Source organism: Panthera tigris, chromosome B1 (genome assembly GCF_018350195.1).
Source record: "Panthera tigris isolate Pti1 chromosome B1, P.tigris_Pti1_mat1.1, whole genome shotgun sequence".
Lineage (NCBI taxonomy): Eukaryota > Metazoa > Chordata > Mammalia > Carnivora > Felidae > Panthera > Panthera tigris.
This window is the reverse complement of record NC_056663.1, coordinates 153,905,115-153,923,600: the sequence shown is the minus strand read 5'-3', so window position 1 is coordinate 153,923,600 and position 18,486 is coordinate 153,905,115. Positions and strand designations below refer to the sequence as shown.

Genomic DNA, 18,486 nt, shown 5'->3' with positions numbered 1-18,486 from the left:
TGTCCTCTATTCAAGGAATGTGGCCTATTGGTAAGGGAGGGATTCTCTCTCTCTTTCTATCTCTTTCTTTATCACTTTCTCTCTGTCTCATCATCTATACAAGGAAGAAAGCCAAGTACAGTCCACCTACATTAATTGATCTAACAGACTTCTTTCAAAATAGGAACTGACTCCATGTCTAGTAGGTACATTAAACAAGGAGAATTCATGGAGTATAATCATAAATGCAAATTTAGTTTTATCTGCCACTGTTCTTTTTATCCCCCTGGTCAAGCAGGATAGACTTTCCTTACTTTTGGAAGAAAATGCATGGCTTTTCACTCTTCATGGATAGAAGTATTTTGGTTAGTGTCAATAGCAAAGCAAGTTTGGGTTCATGGCCTTAATTAAAGTCTCAGCTTCACTATGTTAACTGACACTTCAGTATTTATTCAAAGCTAAGACTTTTCCCAGGTCCCTCAGCTTCTGCGGATGTACTGCCTGCTTTTTGGGAAGCTGTTATTCTGATTTTTTCCTCTTTCTCTCTCATTTCTTTCCCTACTGATAAACTTTTATTTCTGACCTTAAGGGTTTGAGAAGGAAAAAAAGGGAAAATATCACTTATTTCATAGGGTTGTTGTGAGAAATGAAATAATACACCATATTTAACAGAATCTAAGATGCTAATGATCGTAAAACCATACTTATGTGATGTACCACAAAAAAGGGAAAACAGATGTTGCCCCTTAAAATGTGACACAATACTACTTTAAATCATTTTTACTGTTTATAATTTTTGAAATAATTTTTGTATCTACTTATATCTAGTTTTTTGACCCTTCTAATATATAAATAAGGAAGCTATAAGTGAGATAAATTTATTAATGTAGTTCTAAAACTCTTTCACAGTCAGTCTAACATGTTGGGATCACTATCTGACTGTCATTAACGTCTGTGTGTTTCTACATACTTTCCTTTTTTTATGCCATGAACATCATTAGTGATAGGGCATTTCTTAAAAGAATGTTCCATTACTGTTTATGGAATTTTCTTCCAAGTGGCTGACTCCCTTCTTTCAAGTTTTGATGAAGGTGTCATTTTAATTTTATCAGAAGATATTAAGAAAAGTGTTTTAGACAAACAGGTAATCAGGACTTTTCCTTCTTCCTCAAATAATCCTTAAATGGCTTACTGATTAAAATATTAAGGGGCGGAGGGCAGTAGTCCAGTCATGTCATGGAAACGACCAAATAAAGGTCTGCACAGACAATGATAACTGTGCCATAACTGGCTAATGGCTAATCATAAAAGTATATTGATTGTAAAATGCATCTGGATTTCAAAAGTGTTATGATGTGAGAATCTGGACACACTGAAATTGATAAAATATGATATGTGCACACGTGTATTTGTGTGTGTATATATCAACAGTGTCTGGCAAATATTAAACCCTCTATATGCATTAGCTATCATTATATGATTAATGATTGTTATAATAGGGGCATCTGGGTGGCTCAGTCTGTTAAGCATCCGACTTTAGCTCAGGTTGTGACCTCACAGTTCAGGGGTTCAAGCCCCACGCTGGGCTCTGTGCTGATAGCTCAGAGCCTATAGCCTATATTAGATTCTGCGTCTCCCTCTCTTTCTGCCTTTCACCTACTCGTGATATGTCTCTCTCTCCTTCAAAAATAATAAATAACCATAAAAAAATTAAAAATGATTATTATAATAACTTGAATGATACCCTAAAAGAATGGTTTTGTGTGCTCTGGCTCTGGCATGTATTTAAAATTAACTTTTTCTGGGGTGCCTGGGTGGCTCAGTCGGTTGAGCGTCCGACTTTGGCTCAGGTCACAATCTCGTGGTCCATGAGTTCGAGCCCCGCGCCGGGCTCTGGGCTGACGGCTCAGAGCCTGGAGCCTGCTTCCGGTTCTGTGTCTCCCTCTCTCTCTGCCCCTCCCCCATTCATGATCTGTCTCTCTCTGTCTCAAAATAAATAAATGTTAAAAAAAATTTAAAATAAAAAAAATAAAATTAACTTTTTCTATTGCCAGAAATTTTGTAGGTATTTTGAAGACTCCTTTTTTTTTTGGAGAAAATTGCATCCTTTGTCAGTCTACTCCACAAATATTCTTTCTTGTGTACTCATAGCACCCTCTCAGGTGGTTCTTTTGGGGAAGACAAAACTAAAAGACAACCCGCAGAATGGAAGAAGATATTTGCAAATGACATGTCTGACAAATGGTTAGTATCCATGATCTATAACCAACTTATCAAACTCAACACCCCAAAAGCAAATAGCCCAGTTAAGAAATGGGCAGAAGACATAAATAGATATTTTCCAAGGAAGACACCCAGATGGCCAAAAGACACATGGAAAGATGCTCAATATCACTCATAATCAGGGGAATACAAGTCAAAACCATGATGAGTATCTCTCAATTCTGTCAAAATGTCTAAACATAACAACACAAGAAACAAGAGGTGTTGGTGAGGATGTGGAGAAAGGAGAACCCTCTCCCACTGTTGGTGGGAATGCAAACTGTATAACCACTCTGGAGAACAGTATGGAGTTTCCTCAAGAAACTGAAAATAGAACTACCCTACAATCCAGCAATTGCACTGTTATGTATTTACCCAAAGGATACAAAAACACAGATTCAAAGGGGTACATGCACCCAGATGTTTATAGTAGCATTATAAACAATAGCCAAAACAATGGAGACAGCCAAAATGTCCATTGACTGATGAGTGAAAAAGATGTTATATATATACAAAATGGAGTATTACTCAGCCATCAAAAAGAATGAAATATTGTCATTTGCAATGATGTGGATAGAGCTAGAGTGCATTATGCTAAGCGAAATAAGTCAGTCAGAGAAAAACAAATACCATGTGATTTCACTCATACGTGGAAATTAAGAACCATTAACAGATGAACACGTGGAAAGGGGGAAAAAAGAGAGAGGCAAACAAACCACAAGAGACTCTTAATGATAGAAAATAAACTGAGGGTTGATGAATGGAGATGGGTGAGAGATGGGCTAAAGGGGTGATGGGCATTAAAAAGTGAACCGGGGTGCCTGGGTGGCTCAGTCAGTTAAATGTCTGACACCTGATTTCAGCTCAGTTCATGATCTCACAGTTCGTGGGTTCAAGCCCCGCATCGGCCTCTGTGCTGTTAGCACAGAGCATGATTGGGATTCTCTCTCTCTCTCCCTGTCTCTCTGCCCCTCCCTTGTTCATGCTCTCTCTCTCTCTCTCTCTCTCTCTCAAAATAAATAAATAAACTTAAAAAAAAAAAGAAGTGAGGAACAGGAATTGAGCTATTAAAAAAAAAGGGGGGGACTTGTTGTAATAAGCACTGGGTGTTGTATGTAAGTGATGAATCACTGAATTACTCCTGAAATGAATATTGCACTGTATATTAGCTAACTAAAATTTAAATTAAAATAAATAAATAAATAAATAGTAAGATATAAATAAAAAAAAAAGTAGAATTACATCTATAGTCATACCTCCGTGATTCATCTTTCATTAAGAACTTGGTAAAGATATAATTGCCTAATTTCATTCTGATCCTACTTACACAGAGGCAGTCTCCCCTGGTTCATTCTTACCTTAGTGTTCCATGTTTTCCTCCACATTCATAGCTTCATGCATGCTACTTTTTCTGTGTAAAACATGTAGTCTTTGCTTAGGCTCCCTACACTTATCTACTCCTTCATGACTGAATGATTTCACCACATCCTCCAGAAGGTTCTCCTCTCTTTGCTTCTGAGCCTTTTTGTTTTGTTTTGTTTTGTTTTGTTTTTAAGTAGCCTTCACACCCAGCATGGAGCCCAAGGCAGGGCTTGAACTCACAACACTGACATCAAGACCTGAGCTGAGTTCAAGTGTTGGATGCTTAACCAACTGAGCCACGCATGTGCCCCCTCTGAGATTTTCTTTATAATAGCGTTTAACACACTATTAATCACGCATAGAAAAATTATAATATTAATTATACCTATGAAAACTTGAAGTTGGTTAAAGAAGCTTCTGAGTTTTCAGGTGGTTCGGCTATCACCTCTTAATAGAAGGCTAGTGCAGGTTATTATTTATTTTTCCAATTCCAGTACCAACCACACAACCTAGCAGGTAATAGGTATGTAATACATATTTACTGAGGAAATTTGAATGGATATAATTTTGTTAAGAATACAGAAATATTTATAGCTCATAATTTCCCAACATGTGTAAAACTAAACAGAGATGTCTTCTCTATTATTTATTTGATCATGCCTATCTTAAAAATTATGCCCTGAAATTATGTATGTGCATATTATGTGCAGTTTCTTTCTTTCTACAGTTTTGCTGAGAGCAACTTAAGATTCTTAACATCAGACCTGTAAAACAAAGTCTATTAAGTTCACTTATGTGAACTGAAATTTTCCAAGTAGAATGCAGAATTAAAGTCCATGTATATAAACAATTCTCTATAGAATACCATATTTGTTGAGTAAAAGCTAATTTTGTTTGTTTTTATTTTTGTTTTTATTGAGAATCAGATTTCTTTTTTTTAATGTTTATTTAGTTTTTGAGGGGTGGGGGATGTCAGAGAGAGAGACAGACAGACAGACAGACAGAATCCGAAGCAGGCTCCAGGCTCTGAACTGTCAGCACAGAACCCGATGTGGGACTTAAACTCACGAACTGTGAGATCATGACCTGAGCTGATGTTGGATGCTTAATCAACTGAGCCGCCTAGGTGCCCCAAGAATCAGATTTCTTAAGGAATTATTTGATGAAACATTTTGAGAGTTTGAAGACCTTTGAGAACTGTTTAAGCCACAGAAATCTTAACTGGGCAAGTCCCATCTTTACACTAAATTTACAAATTTAAATGTGTAAGTTTCTCTGATAGGGCAAGGACTCTCTTGTGCAAACATTATGACTTTTCTTCCATTGGCCTCAACTGTTTGAACTGGTTTCCTAGAATGTGCTTCCCTTATCTCTTCAGTTGGATACCCTACCTGTCATTTGGTTCCTTATTAAATGTCACTTTAGTCAGCAAGCCTTCTTCACCTGCAGATGGTATAGGCTCTCTATTCCTTCCATGGCCTTATATTTACTTTTCTTTTCTTTTTTAAAACCTGCCCTCATGGTTGTATCAAAATTGACATTCACTCATTCATTCACTCACTCCCTAACTTATCAATCCAATTATCTATTTGGTATCTCTCTCCTCTTCTAAAACCACAAATTCTATTAGGGCAGGAAACCATATAGATCTTATTCTTCCTGTATCCAGTGCTTAGATGAACACCTCCTATACTATAGGATCTCAATAAGATCTAGTAAATTAATGAATTAAAAGAATCAAGATTATTAGGAAGGGAATTTGCAGGTAATTGAACAAAATTGGAGGGACCTACATGATTTGCCTTGTATGGGCAAATGTGAATTCTTTCAGTTGTAAAAGACCTACTTCCATTTTTCTTTAAAAAACATGTTTTATAAACTTTTCATTTTTACTTTAAAAAGACACCCAGAAACTTCTTTGCCACATCAGCATGTCTCGAATAAGTGAGCAATTAAAAAGGGCAGTGTATTACATAAGATTGTCTATAGTGCTCATCTAATTACTTAGGACCTTTCCACTGTTAAAATACATCCTGACCCTGCCAGGCTAGCCATGCTCCAAATTTAGAAGGAAGAATTCCTACTCCTAGGGGAATGGTAGTTATTTGCTTCTTTCATTCCATTGTGTGGCCAAACTTTTTTTTTTTCTGTCTATACTTAAAAAAAAATTCTTTTAAACAGATATACATGATTAGTCAAAGGGCAGTAATTTTCAGAAACAAAAATGGTGTAAATAATTTATAATTTTGAATTTTTTTCTCTCTTCCTCCTTTTACATTGGTGTAAAGATCCCTCATACCCTTAACTTGCAGCTTCTTCGGGTCAACTAGGGAGCTACATGCAGAAACAAACCAAACTCCCAGCAGTGTAATATTCTTAGGTTTGTTCTGAAAATGACTAATAACTGCCAGCTTCCCAGTTCCAAGCAGTCTTTTTTAAGGCATTGGTAATCTAGACAGAGTACAGAGCATCAGACAAAATAGACATAGACCTTTTATTCTTAAGGGATTTTAGCTTAAGTGGTATTGTTACATGGCTTCCTGCTGTGCCTTGGAAAAGTAACTTTTCCTTGTAGTTGGCTCAGGGTGATAGATTTCTGTTCTTCAGGCAACAGATACTTTGCAAACAAGTTGGTTTTCAAACTGGGGTCACCTCAGGTCATTCTTAGAAGCAGAAGTGGTGAGTGAGCTCAGCACCTGGTAGCTACCACTAATACCCATGTGGGAGATTTTGCTGCGGCAGCTGAGTCAACAGCTGGGATTCTAAAATCCTTAACTTGCACATAGGATTTAGCTTTCTCACCCACAAAATTATGGTCCTATATTTACCATCTGTGTGTCACTTTATATTTATGAAATTATAAAAAAAAGAATTTATTGGGGAAGTAAAGAAATAGTTTTGAAAATAATTTGAGACCATGAAGCTGTGCCTTAGAAATGCAGTTTTGATAAGACATAGCCCATTAGACATAACAATAGTTCATTAACAAAACTTTTGAAAGGAATCATTATTAATTAAAAAGAAGAAAACAAAAACTGTGAGCTATTGAAAAGGCTATGCATCCCCTTTACCAATAATGGCAGAAGCTTTCTAAACTGCTACAGAATTCATCCAATACTTTATTCTCTTTAACTCTATCAATTTTAATATACAAAGGAAAAAAAATGAAAACTCACCTTATGGCACCTTTGAATGTGTTGTTGTTGTTGTTGTTGTTGTTGTTGTTGTTGCCTGGTATGCAAGGGCATTTGCTTTTTGGTAGAGTCTTTGAATTGAAGGAATGGCTGCCAAAATGCAGGTCACTTTGTCAGGTGTGGGACCTTTTATGAAACAGAGAAGCCTGATTTTACCAGGCTAATACGCATGGGTAGATGCAAATCTACCACCAACAGTTCCCATTGGTGTCATTAGCCCTCCTGTCCGATAAACAAATAGCCTCTCTGAGAAAGTGCTTCTAGCCATTGTGCTGCCGCTTCTGAGTGGTAGCCTGCAGAGAAAGAAAGAGTGATCAAAGAGAAAGTGGTCCCCAAACAGGCTTTCACTGTGGACCGAGGCATGGTGCTGGTCTGGGGAACAAAGGGCATAACTCCTATGTGCTTCTATAGAATAGTGTGTCAGTTTTCATACACACTCTTCTCTTGATAAGTAATCAGAGGGTGTTTTTCAGGTCTCTGCAGTATGGCTGTCTTAAATTCATTGCTGATATTATTGCATAGGGAGAAGGGACCTGAGAGATGAACCGCTTACAGAGGAGAAACATTTTCACCTTTGCCATTTTCTAGAACTGTAGGCTCACATACGTATTTTTCTTATTGCAAATGGCTGAGTTCAACTGGGAGTGGAGAATTTTTTTCTTTTTTAATTCGAGTTTGGCAAAATATCAATTCAAATACGCTGCTTAGTTTGGGGAATTAAAAAAAAATCAAGTAGAATTCTGCTTGAAATGTTTACTCTTTCTCCAGATTTTGGATATGACTTAACATTAACTTGTACAGAGATACATTTTCCTTCTTTCAAAATAGCTTTCGGTTATTAATCTGATGTTAAAGTTTATAATCTGAGGTGATTTGTTTTTTCTTATAAAAGATTTCCAGTGTCAGTAATTCCATAACTGTATGGTCCTAATTTAAAATAATTGTTCTGAAGTAAAAATAAGCAACTCTGTCAGCGTGGGACTTTAAAGGAAAGGGCACTCTTCCAAGCAAATTATAAACAAATTGACTCTCTTAAGATTTTTATTCTCATCTAAAAACCCGTTCTTTGCCAGTAAGCCTCATGATTTTTTTTGTGGCTAGGAAAGTACAGTTCTTAATGGTCCATTATCCTCAGCCTTTCTGATCCAGACAAGTAAAAGCAAGCCCATGCCTCAGGAAGGATGATTGATTTAGTTATATGGCCATAATTGTTCTATTAGGAAGATTCAGTTTGTTAAAGCTTAGGGGAATGAGAAAGTTAGAGGTGAGGCTGGCTAGACTTACCTTGACATGGAGACAATCAAGTGAGGAGAAATCAATTGGCATCCACTTAATCCTCCATGATGTGTAAAAACTATTCCAAGAAATTAAGTTGCTATTTCCATTTTTTCTCTCAGAAATGAGAAATCAGTACTTTAGTTCAATTAAAATGTACATTTCACTTATAAATATAGAATAATTTATAGGTATATGAAGTTTCTTTAGAAATTGAATTTCATGCTAATATATATATATTATAAATATTGCTAGCATATATCTGTGTGTGTATATATATATATATATATATATATTATAAATATTGCTAGTACAGACACAGACTCTTTGCATTTAAGGCTTAGGGTTACCAAACGACAGAGGAGTGTATTATAGAAATAAGTTGATATTGTAAGAATAAGGAAAATTATATATATATGTGTGTGTGTGTGTGTATGTAAATATATATAATATAATTGTATATATTATACAGTGTATATATAGTATATATTATATAATAGTACATATAATTATATTATTTTTAGACAACAGGATATATTACTGATAGATCCATGGCATTACAAGATTATAATAATTATAATACATTATTTTTTTATTTTTACTTTTTGCAGTTTTTGTAGGAATTTGATTTTTCACAGAGACTTGAAAATTAGCTACTTCCTTTTAACCCTATTACTCATGTGGAAACTGAATCTCAGAGTCATTTTATTGTGAGTACTGGAACTGGACTTCATTCTAGACCTTTCAGACTTTGAGAATATCTAGGTAATCCCATTCATTTTACATGTAATAAAATTAAAGTTTTTGGACTTCAGATGTGTTCAAGATCATGGCTTTAACTGACTTACATTAAAATAAACTTCATTTAATTTTTAAATAATTCATAACTACATTTTATTATAAAGGATTTAAACTGTATAGATGCCAAAATCAAAACAGGAACAAAATCAAAACACCTTTCTTTCCTATTCTATCTACAACTGTTGTCAGTTTGCTGTGAATCATTTCACACATACCTATATAGATGTATCCATAAAAGAACATGTATACACACATACACATACTCTCTCTCACACACACAGTGTATGATTTTTTTCAATTTTTTAAAAATGTTTATTTATTTTTGAGAGAGAGAGACAGAGAGAAAGAGAGAGACAGAGCATGAGTTGGGGAGGTGCAGAAAGAGCCAGAGACACAGAATCTGAAGCAGGCTCCAGGCTCTGAGCTGTGAGCACAGAGCCCGATGCAGGGCTCGAACTCATGAACTGCGAGATCACGAACTACGCCGAAGTCACTTAACCAACTGAGCCACCCAGGTGCCTCCAGTGTATGATTTATCTATTTATAAATGAATGATAAAATTAATAATTGTCAATGTTTTTTCTGCATCCTGATTTAAAAAAAGTGTTCATTTATTTTTGAGAGAGACAGAGAGAGAGAGAGAGAGAGAGAGAGAGAGAGGGAGAGAGCACACATGCATGCAAGCAGGGAAGGGGCAGAGAGAGAGGGAGACACAGAATCCAAAGCAGGCTCCAGGCTCTGAGCTGTCAGCACAGAGCCCAACATGGGGCTCAAACTCACAGACCGGGAGATCATGAATTGAGCCGAAGTTGAACACTTAACAGACTGAGTCACCCAGGTGACCCTCTGCACCTGATTTTAAATTCCAATACAGGCAGAGAAACTCTTGTATTCAGAATAGATCTCCTATTCTTTTAAATTGCTACATAGTATTCTTAATATAGAAAACCATAGTTTACATAACCATTTGCCTGTTTTGATGGGCATTTATATAGCGTTTAATTTATTTCTTTAAACAAGTGGTAGCTTGTAAAAATATTGGAATATTTAAACAAATAAATTTCTGGAGGTGATAGTGGAAAATTGCCTTTCATCAAGGTTCTACACATTTTTACTCAATAAGTTGTTAGAGGAGGTCCTCAAGAGGATGTGACCCCTAGTTGACCTCAGAGCTAGGTCCGGGCATTCCGTGGCTCCTCGCCCCCTCCTCCACTGTCCTTGGGATATACATTGCCTCCGTGGTTCCCCCAGCCAGAGCTATTTTCAAGTACATAGCCCTAAGAGAGTAAGGTGCTATTGGCACCGCCTGGACTTCATGCCTGAACCCAGTTGAGGCCTGATGGAAGCTTTTAAGATTCTGGCGGAGATCTACTCGTCTTGCAGCTACCCAAGATAAACCTGGTAAGGAAATTCGCTTGTTGTTTAAACTGCCACCAACCAATCTGGGGTGGCCTGCCTCTCTTCTTGGTCCCTCTTTGCCCTCCGTGTTCGCGGACAAGTTTCAGATTTCACCCAGGAAGCTCCCAAGTTTCGGAATCAACATACATCCGCTGACTTATATTGAAAAAATATACGTATTCTTATTTGCGCAATGGAAAAATGGATATCTATTTTAAAAATATTCAGTGTGGGGTGTCTGGGTGGCTCAATGAGTTAAGTGTCAGACTCTTGATCTCAGCTGAGGTCTGATCACAGGGTCGTGAGTTCAAGCCCTCCGTTGGGCTCTATGCTGTGCGTGAAGCCTACTTAAAAAAAAAATTGTGTCTGAGCAAATTTTCATTTGTTTAGTGGCTGCTTATATGCTTTTCTCTGAAATATCTTAAATAAACTTAATCCATTTTTTTTAATGAGTAATTTATATTTTCCTTTTGGTTTTAGAAGTAATTTACATATTAAGGATATTAATCTATTGTGTATTATCTAAATTAAAAATAATTTTCTTCTGACATTGGACTTTTAACTTTTTAATAATTTCTTTTGTATTTTAGAAGTTTTACATTTTTATGTAATTCAACAGGTCAGTCTTTTTCTTTATGGCCTCTGAGTTTTGTTAGAATTTGTTACCTCCAAATAATTAAAAATAAGCTATCCATATCTTTCATAAATTTGTTCTTTAAGATACTAAATTTTTTGTTAAATGTAGTGTGAAGTATTTCACTTAAAAAAAACCTCTCAATGATTTCTAACCTATTTGGTTTTTTATCACTGTATTTCCTTAATTTTTTTCATTTAAGTTTTTCTTTTATTTATTTTTTAATGTTTCAAATTTTTGTTTATAGTTCATTAACTCACAGTGTAATAATAGTTTCAGCTGTGCAATATAGTAATTCAACACTTTCATACAACACCTGGTGCTCATCACAGGTGTCCTCCTTAACCCATCCCCTGACCTCCTTCCCCTCTGGTAACCATCAGTTTATTCTCCATAGTTAAGAGTCTGTTTCTTGTTTTGCCTCTCTTTTTTTTTTTTCCCTTTGCTCATTTGTTTTGTTTCTTAAATACCACAAATGAGTGAAATCATTTGTCTTTCTCTGCCTGGCTTGCTTTGCTTAGCATAATAATACTCTCTAGCTCCATCTATGTCCTTGCAAATGGCAAAATGTCATTCTTTTTTAAGGCTGAATATTATTCTAACCTATTTGTTAAACTCTATATTCCCTACTGATCTCACAAGTTAAAAAGTAAGTGCACTGACTTCTTATTTATGTATAACATGAAAGTGTTTCTGGAATGTCTCTTCTGTTCTATTGCTGCACTTTACCTATCTCTGTTCTTAACACCTCATTTAACTCTATATTTCTAGAAGCTTTTACTAGAGCATGTAATCATACATTATTTCTTTTTTTCCCCTCAAAAAAGGTGGCTTTTCTTTTGTACAAATATCTTCCATTCATTAGAATTAGCTTTTCAAATTCCATTAAAAAGTTGGAATTTTGGGGGTGCCTGGGTAGCTCAGTTGGTTAAGGGTCTGACTTTGGTTCAGGTAATGATCTCATGGTTTGTGAGTTCGGCCCCACATCAGTCTCCTTACCGACAGTGCAGAGCCTGCTTGGGATTCTCTCTGCCTCTCTCTCAGAATAAACATATTTTTTCAAAAGTTGGAATTTTGTTTGACATTTCGGGTCGCTTGTACATGAATTTGGTAAGAATTATTATGTTCATGCTGTTGACTCTTTTCATCATTTAAGAGACTGAGTGTAAGTGTATCCTTCAGTACGTTTCATAGTTTTTAAAAAAATTTTGTTCAAGTTTCGTAAATTTCTTACTAGTTTTATTCTTAGAATTTTACATTTAAAATTTTTGCCTCTTGGGGCGCCTGGGTGGCTCAATTGGTTAAGTGTCTAACTTCGGCTCAGGTCATGATCTTGCTGTTTGTGAGTTCGAGCCCCACATCGGGCTCTGTGCTGACAGCTCAGAGCCTACAGCCTGCTTTGGATTCTGTGTCTCCCTTTCTCTCTGCCCCTCCCATGCTCATGCTCTTTCTCTTTCTCTCTCTCTCTCTTAAAAATAAACACTTAAAAAGGAAAAATTTTAAAGTTTGCCTTTTATTTAGATATAATCACGTAAAACATTGCAAATTCAAGGTATACAACATGTTGATTTGATACATGAATATATTGCAATATTTTTTTATCTATTTTTTTCACTACTTGTTTGCTTTTCAGTTTTTAAAGTTTCTATTGATACATCGTCGAGCTCAGAGATTCATTCCTCAACTATGTCCAGTATACTCATAAGCCCATCAAAGGTATCCTTCATTTCTGTTACATTGTTTTTCATCCCTAGCATTTCTTTTTGGTTCTTTTCAGATTAGGATTTCCATCTCTCTACTGCATTGCCCATCTATTTTTGTGTGCCATCTACTATATCCGTTAGAGTCCTTAACACAAGAGTTGTTTTAAATTCCTGGTTTGAGAAGTCCAACATCTCTGCCATGTCTGGTTCTGATGCTTGTTCAGGTTCTTCAAACTGACCTTTACCTTTTGGGATGCTTTGTCACTTTTTCTTGATACCTGGACCTGATGTACTGGTAAAAGGAACTGGTGTAAATAGGCCTTTATTAATGTGGTAGTGAGGGATGTGGGGGAGGGGAAGTGTTCTAGCTTGTGCCTCTGGACTATGTGCTTCACGAGAGTTTCTCACTCCCTGCCCCAACCCCTGTTAAGTGGGACAGATGGCTAGAATGGGCTAGAGTTGGGTATTTCCCTTCTCTCACATGGGAGGCTAGAGCCAGAGTTAGGAATTCTTTCCCCGGGTCAGTTAGGCTCCGATAATAAATAACTGAGCAGGTTAGGCTGTGGTTCCCTAGTTTCACCTGAGGACAGGCCTGGTTAAGAAGAACCCCATGTTGTGGTATAATTCAAAATGGCTGTCCCCCACCCCACCTTCCCTTGCTATAGGCGAAAGGGAATTTCCCTCTGTGACGTGCTGTGGAAACCCAGTCATGCTCCTGGTGGCAAATCTCACAGTATTATGGGATCCCCTATGATTAAGTCCCATTGGAGTTTTAATGGTCAGAGATGTACTGAGGTCTGGCAGTTGGTCAGTTACCGTTCAGGTTTTTCTATCCTGGTACTTCTTCCTGCACTTTGAGTCCCTGCTCCAAGCAGCTGCCATTTCCTGTAGGTGCCTGTCTCTCTAGTCCTGAGGGCAGCAGAGTGCCCTATGTGTACACTCCTTTCTAGGATCCTAGAAGACTTGCTGACCTTTTAGCCTTCTCAACTTTTTACTTGCTGTTACAATGGAGTGATAACTTCCAAGCCAACAGTTTATTTTCTTTATATCTGGTTGTAATTATTTATAGAAAAAACTACTGATTTTCACTTCTGAGTAGTTTATGACAATCCTGATGATTAGTAAATCTATTAGTGCCTGAGTTTATATTTTTATTGCCTAGGTATAAAATTATGTTATCTGCACAAATGATAATTTTCATTTTCTTTTAAATATTCACACTCATTATTTTTTATTGGTTATTATATTGATTAGAACTTCATTATTTTGTTTCTGAATTTACTAGAAAGTCTCTAGTAATATTTGCCCTCCTCATATTTTTAATGAAAAATAATCATTTGACTTTATGAATATTGAATTCGATAATTTCATTTTTATCTTCAAATGCGTGGATGGTAAAATTATATATAATAGTTATTTATACATTTTAGATTTCTATCATAGTTATAGTTGTGTCTCATAGATGCCTAATGATACTTTTTATCTTCTTTTTTTCTCATGATAAAAATTAAAAATGCTTATTTTATACGCAATTGTGATGAGAGCCAATTTGGCTTTATTAATGTGTTTTGTTTTTTACTTAGTTTGCTTGTTCTTCTGCTTTCTAGTTTAAGAATTTGTGCTTTAAGATTCATTTTTCCCCATTTTTGAGTTCCTTTTCTTGAATATCTGAATGTCTCAATTTTGGGGGTTGTTTGGATTGAATTCAAAGATCAAAATAATAGTCCTTGTGTGGTATTATGTTCCAAGATTCAATATTATTGATAAAAAGGTATCAATATAATTTCATTCTTTGTGAGAATCCTGTGTTACAGAAAAAGATAGCAAAGCCTCAATAAAGGCCAAGTTATAAAATACAAACGAGGGGAAACTAGATGGCTAATAGTTATATGAAGAGATGCTCAAACTTCTTTGTAATCCCAGAAATTAAAATCAAAATGTGATACTACTTTTTACTCATCGGATGAGAAACAATGATACACAGTTTTATAATTCCAAGTGCTGGAAGATATGTAGGTAGAAAGGAATCTTGTATACTAATGTTGAAAGTGTCGGTGGGCTCAACTTCATTGTCAAGACATTTTATATCACTTGGTGAAGTATGCCTACCTGACATCCCAGAAACCCAGCTCCTAGGGGTATGTCCCAGAGAAATTCTACACAGGGTGTAAGGAGACATTGATGGTGATTTGTAGTAGCAAAGCGTTAGAGGCAATTGAACTATCACTGGGAAAATGGATACGTGTAATGTGGTTGTGTTCTCCAACATATCCTGGGGCAGCTGGACACTATGACTAGATGTACACAAAGAACTTGATAACTCTTAGAAACATAGTTATTTGTGGGGAAAAAAAGCAAAAGTAACATAATAAGCTTTCCATCACAATACCACCTATATATTCTAAATATAACAATACACAAAATAAAATCTTTATGTCCCTATTAACATGGAAGTGTAAAGGACCAAGAATAACAAAGATGTTTTTGAAGAATGAAATTAAGAATAAAAGACTAGTCCTTTTAGATATCAGGACTTACTATAAACCTATAGTCATTAAAACAGATACCCCCATAAAGTGTAGAATAGGGGTGCCTGGGTGGCTCAGTCGGTTAAGCGTCCAACTTCAGCTCAGGTCATGATCTCATGGTTCATGGCTTCAAGCCCCACGTCAGACTCTGTGCTGACAGCTCAGAGCCTGGAGCCTGCTTCAGATTCTGTCTCCTTCCCTCTCTGCCCCCCCGCCCCCGTCTCAAAAATAAATTTAAAAAAAGGAATAGAATAGAACACAGGGCTTGGAAACAGAAACATGCATTTACTGAATTTTATTTATGACAGCAGTGATGTGATACATAGTGAAGAATGGAAGGACACTTAATCAGTGAAATTGTACAAATGCTTATCAATGTGGAAATATCAAAGTGTGGAATGGGAAGTGTGTGTACAATGTGCCCACCAACAAAGGAGAAATAGAATATTCTTAAATAATTTTAATTGCTTCTACAATTATTTTCTAAATAACCAGACATTTAGGTTCTTAAGTGTTTTCTTTTTAAAAAATGTTTTGATGTTTATTTATTTATTTATTTATTTATTTTTCAAAAATGTTTTAACGTTTATTCATTTTTTGAGAAACAGAGAGAGACAGAGCGTGAGCAGGGGAGGGGTGGAGAGAGAATGAGACACAGAATCCAAAGCAGGCTTCACGCTCTGAACTGACAGCACAGAGTCCAACATGGGGCTCGAACTCACAAACTGTGAGATCATGACCTGAGCCAAAGTCGGACATTTAACCGACTGAGCCACCCAGGTGCCCCGTTTATTTATTTGTTTTGAGAGAGAGAGAGAGAGAGAGAGAGAGAGACAGAGTGTGAACAAGGGAGGAGCAGAGAGATAGGGAGACAGAAGCAGCCTCCAGGCTCCGATGCACGGCTCCAACTTACAAACCACAAGATCATGACTCAAGCTGAAGTCAGACACTTACCTGACTGAGCCACTCAGACACCCAATAGGTTGTTAACTGTATTCTAACCTAAGAGTGTTTAAGATAAAGTCTTAAAATTTCCAAGTGATAAAGTATTTTTTTTCTAACTTCGAAAACTTTTCAGAATGATTACATAGTGAGCTAATAGAATCTGTAGTTATTGAGGATTTTACATGATCAGTTTTTTTTTTTAATTTTAGAGAGAGAGAGTGTGAGAGCATAAGCAGGGGAGAGGGGCAGAGGGAGAGAGAATCGTAAGGTTTCTCCATGCTCAGCATGGAGTGTGACACGGGGCTTGATCCCACCACCCTAGGACCATGACCTGACTCAAAATCAAGTCAGCAGCTCAACTGAATGAGCCACCCAGGCACCCCCCATATGATCAGTTTTTATAAAACGTTGAAAAGAAAACTTCTATCATAGTAGTATGTTGTATATGTATTATGTGTCAGATATCATTTATATTTTCTGTATTTTGTTTATAGATTTGCTATTTAGTTTCAATTTTTTTGTTTTTTTTTTTCTATTTCTGCTATTTTGGGAAGTTTACACTTTTATTTTGGTATTCATTGAAGTTAACTTTATAAACTTATATAACATGGTTTTATTTAATGTTTATGTATATATTTTGAAGGGGGAGGAGCAGAGAGAGGGAGAAAGAGAGAATTTCAAACAGGCTCTGCACTGTCAGCACAAAGCTGAACGCAGGGCTTGAACTCACGAGCTGAGCCGTGAGATCATGACCTGAGCTGAAATCAAGAGTTGGACACCTAACCAACTGAGCCACAGGTGCCCCAAGGACAGAATTTTCAATAGTAGTATATCTTGATAGTAAGTGATATATAATATGCTTAAACATGTTTTTTGTTGACTCATAGACTTTAGAGGTTGTCTTTTATTGACCACGTACTAAGATGGATTAAAAAAAATTGGGACATTTGTCAGTGTTCCTTCTACATCTCTTTATGGCCACTCCAGTTTTGTGGTAGTTTAGTTTGTTTAGTTTCATTACTACCGAATGAGTAAATACAAACCAGAACAACTGTTGATCTTTCTCTTGTATGTGATGTCCCCTCCTCAGTTCTTCTTTTCAGATAGAGTTATGGGAAAATAATTATTACAGATTTGATCTCTGCTCTTATTCCTTTGTAATTTTGTTAGAATTTCTATTTCAATGTTCAGTTCCTCTGGACAAAGGTATAGGTCATGATCTTAAAATACCTTTATACTTCCTTTCTTTATTTCTACTCAATTTATTAGCTTCATTAGATGTATCACTTCTTTCAGACAGAATATGCAAAAGATAACAAAACTTGACTTTGGCCAAGCAGTTTGTAGGGAAGGACACAGGTTTGCTGATGTTTTCCCCTTGGCCATTAACTTCCTTAGAGCTTCTACTCTATGTTCTCTTTTGATTTTTGTTCTGGTTAGACCCAGACAAATGTTTGTTTGTTTGTTTGTTTGTTTGTTTGTTTGTTTTAGCATTTCAATATTCTGAAAAAAATTAAACGTATTCAAAAGAAGAGAAAATTATATAATATAATGTCATATACTCATCATTTCTATAGTTACCAACCTCATGTCCAGTTGGGTTCAAGCATACTCTCATCCTATTCCTATTCCTTTCTCCTGGATTATTTTGGAGAGAACACACTATATATCATATTATATCATTTATATGTAATTTCAATATATCTCTAAGAGATAACTCATTTAAAAATGTAACCTCTATTATTATATAAAACACTAACTAGAATCCCTTAATATGATGAAACATACAAAGATTTGTTTAAATTCTCATTCTTCTATCTAATTCTTTCTAAAAATTTTATTCTTTAAGTCAGGATCCAAATAAATTCCATGCATGGCAATTGGTGGTCATGTATCTTAAGTCTCATACTATAGCTATAGCTTCTACCTCCATCTCACTATTATTTTTCTTACAATTTTTGTTGAAGAAAACATAGTTTGTGTTACAGAGTTTCTCACAGTCTGAATTGTGCTGATTGGATCCTGTGGTATTTCTACATTTAAAAAATATAAACAAATATACTCTTTCTTAGGTTAATGGTGAGATATAAAACATCTTTAAAGATGAATAATGTGTGTGTGTGTGTGTGTGTGTGTGTGTGTGTGTGTGTGTGTGTGAAGTTGGGGAAGAGAGGGAGGGATGGAGAGAGAGCAACAACACAGGTTCAAGAATGTAGGCTCAATTTTGGCTTGGCAAATAAGTTTGTTTGGATTTATAGAAACTTGTCAAGATGCTTTCTGGGTACACATTTATAACTGGGAGTCTGTTTAATTTGATAACATGCTAAGGTTTATAATTACATGACTTTTTTCCTAACAGATTCTCTGAGATAGTCTACTTTTCAAAGAATACATAGATTCCATTG

At 36.0% G+C, this 18,486-nt stretch overlaps 1 long non-coding RNA gene across 1 annotated transcript in view; it reads left to right on the top strand.

The window, feature by feature from the left end:
* The first annotated feature begins 10,090 nt into the window (after positions 1-10,090).
* LOC122238031 overlaps positions 10,091-18,486 on the top strand; it is a 72,425-nt gene continuing 64,029 nt past the window's right edge. The window contains exon 1 of the long non-coding RNA XR_006216993.1: positions 10,091-10,274. This is a non-coding gene — a long non-coding RNA (uncharacterized LOC122238031). The remainder of the gene's footprint in view (positions 10,275-18,486) is intronic.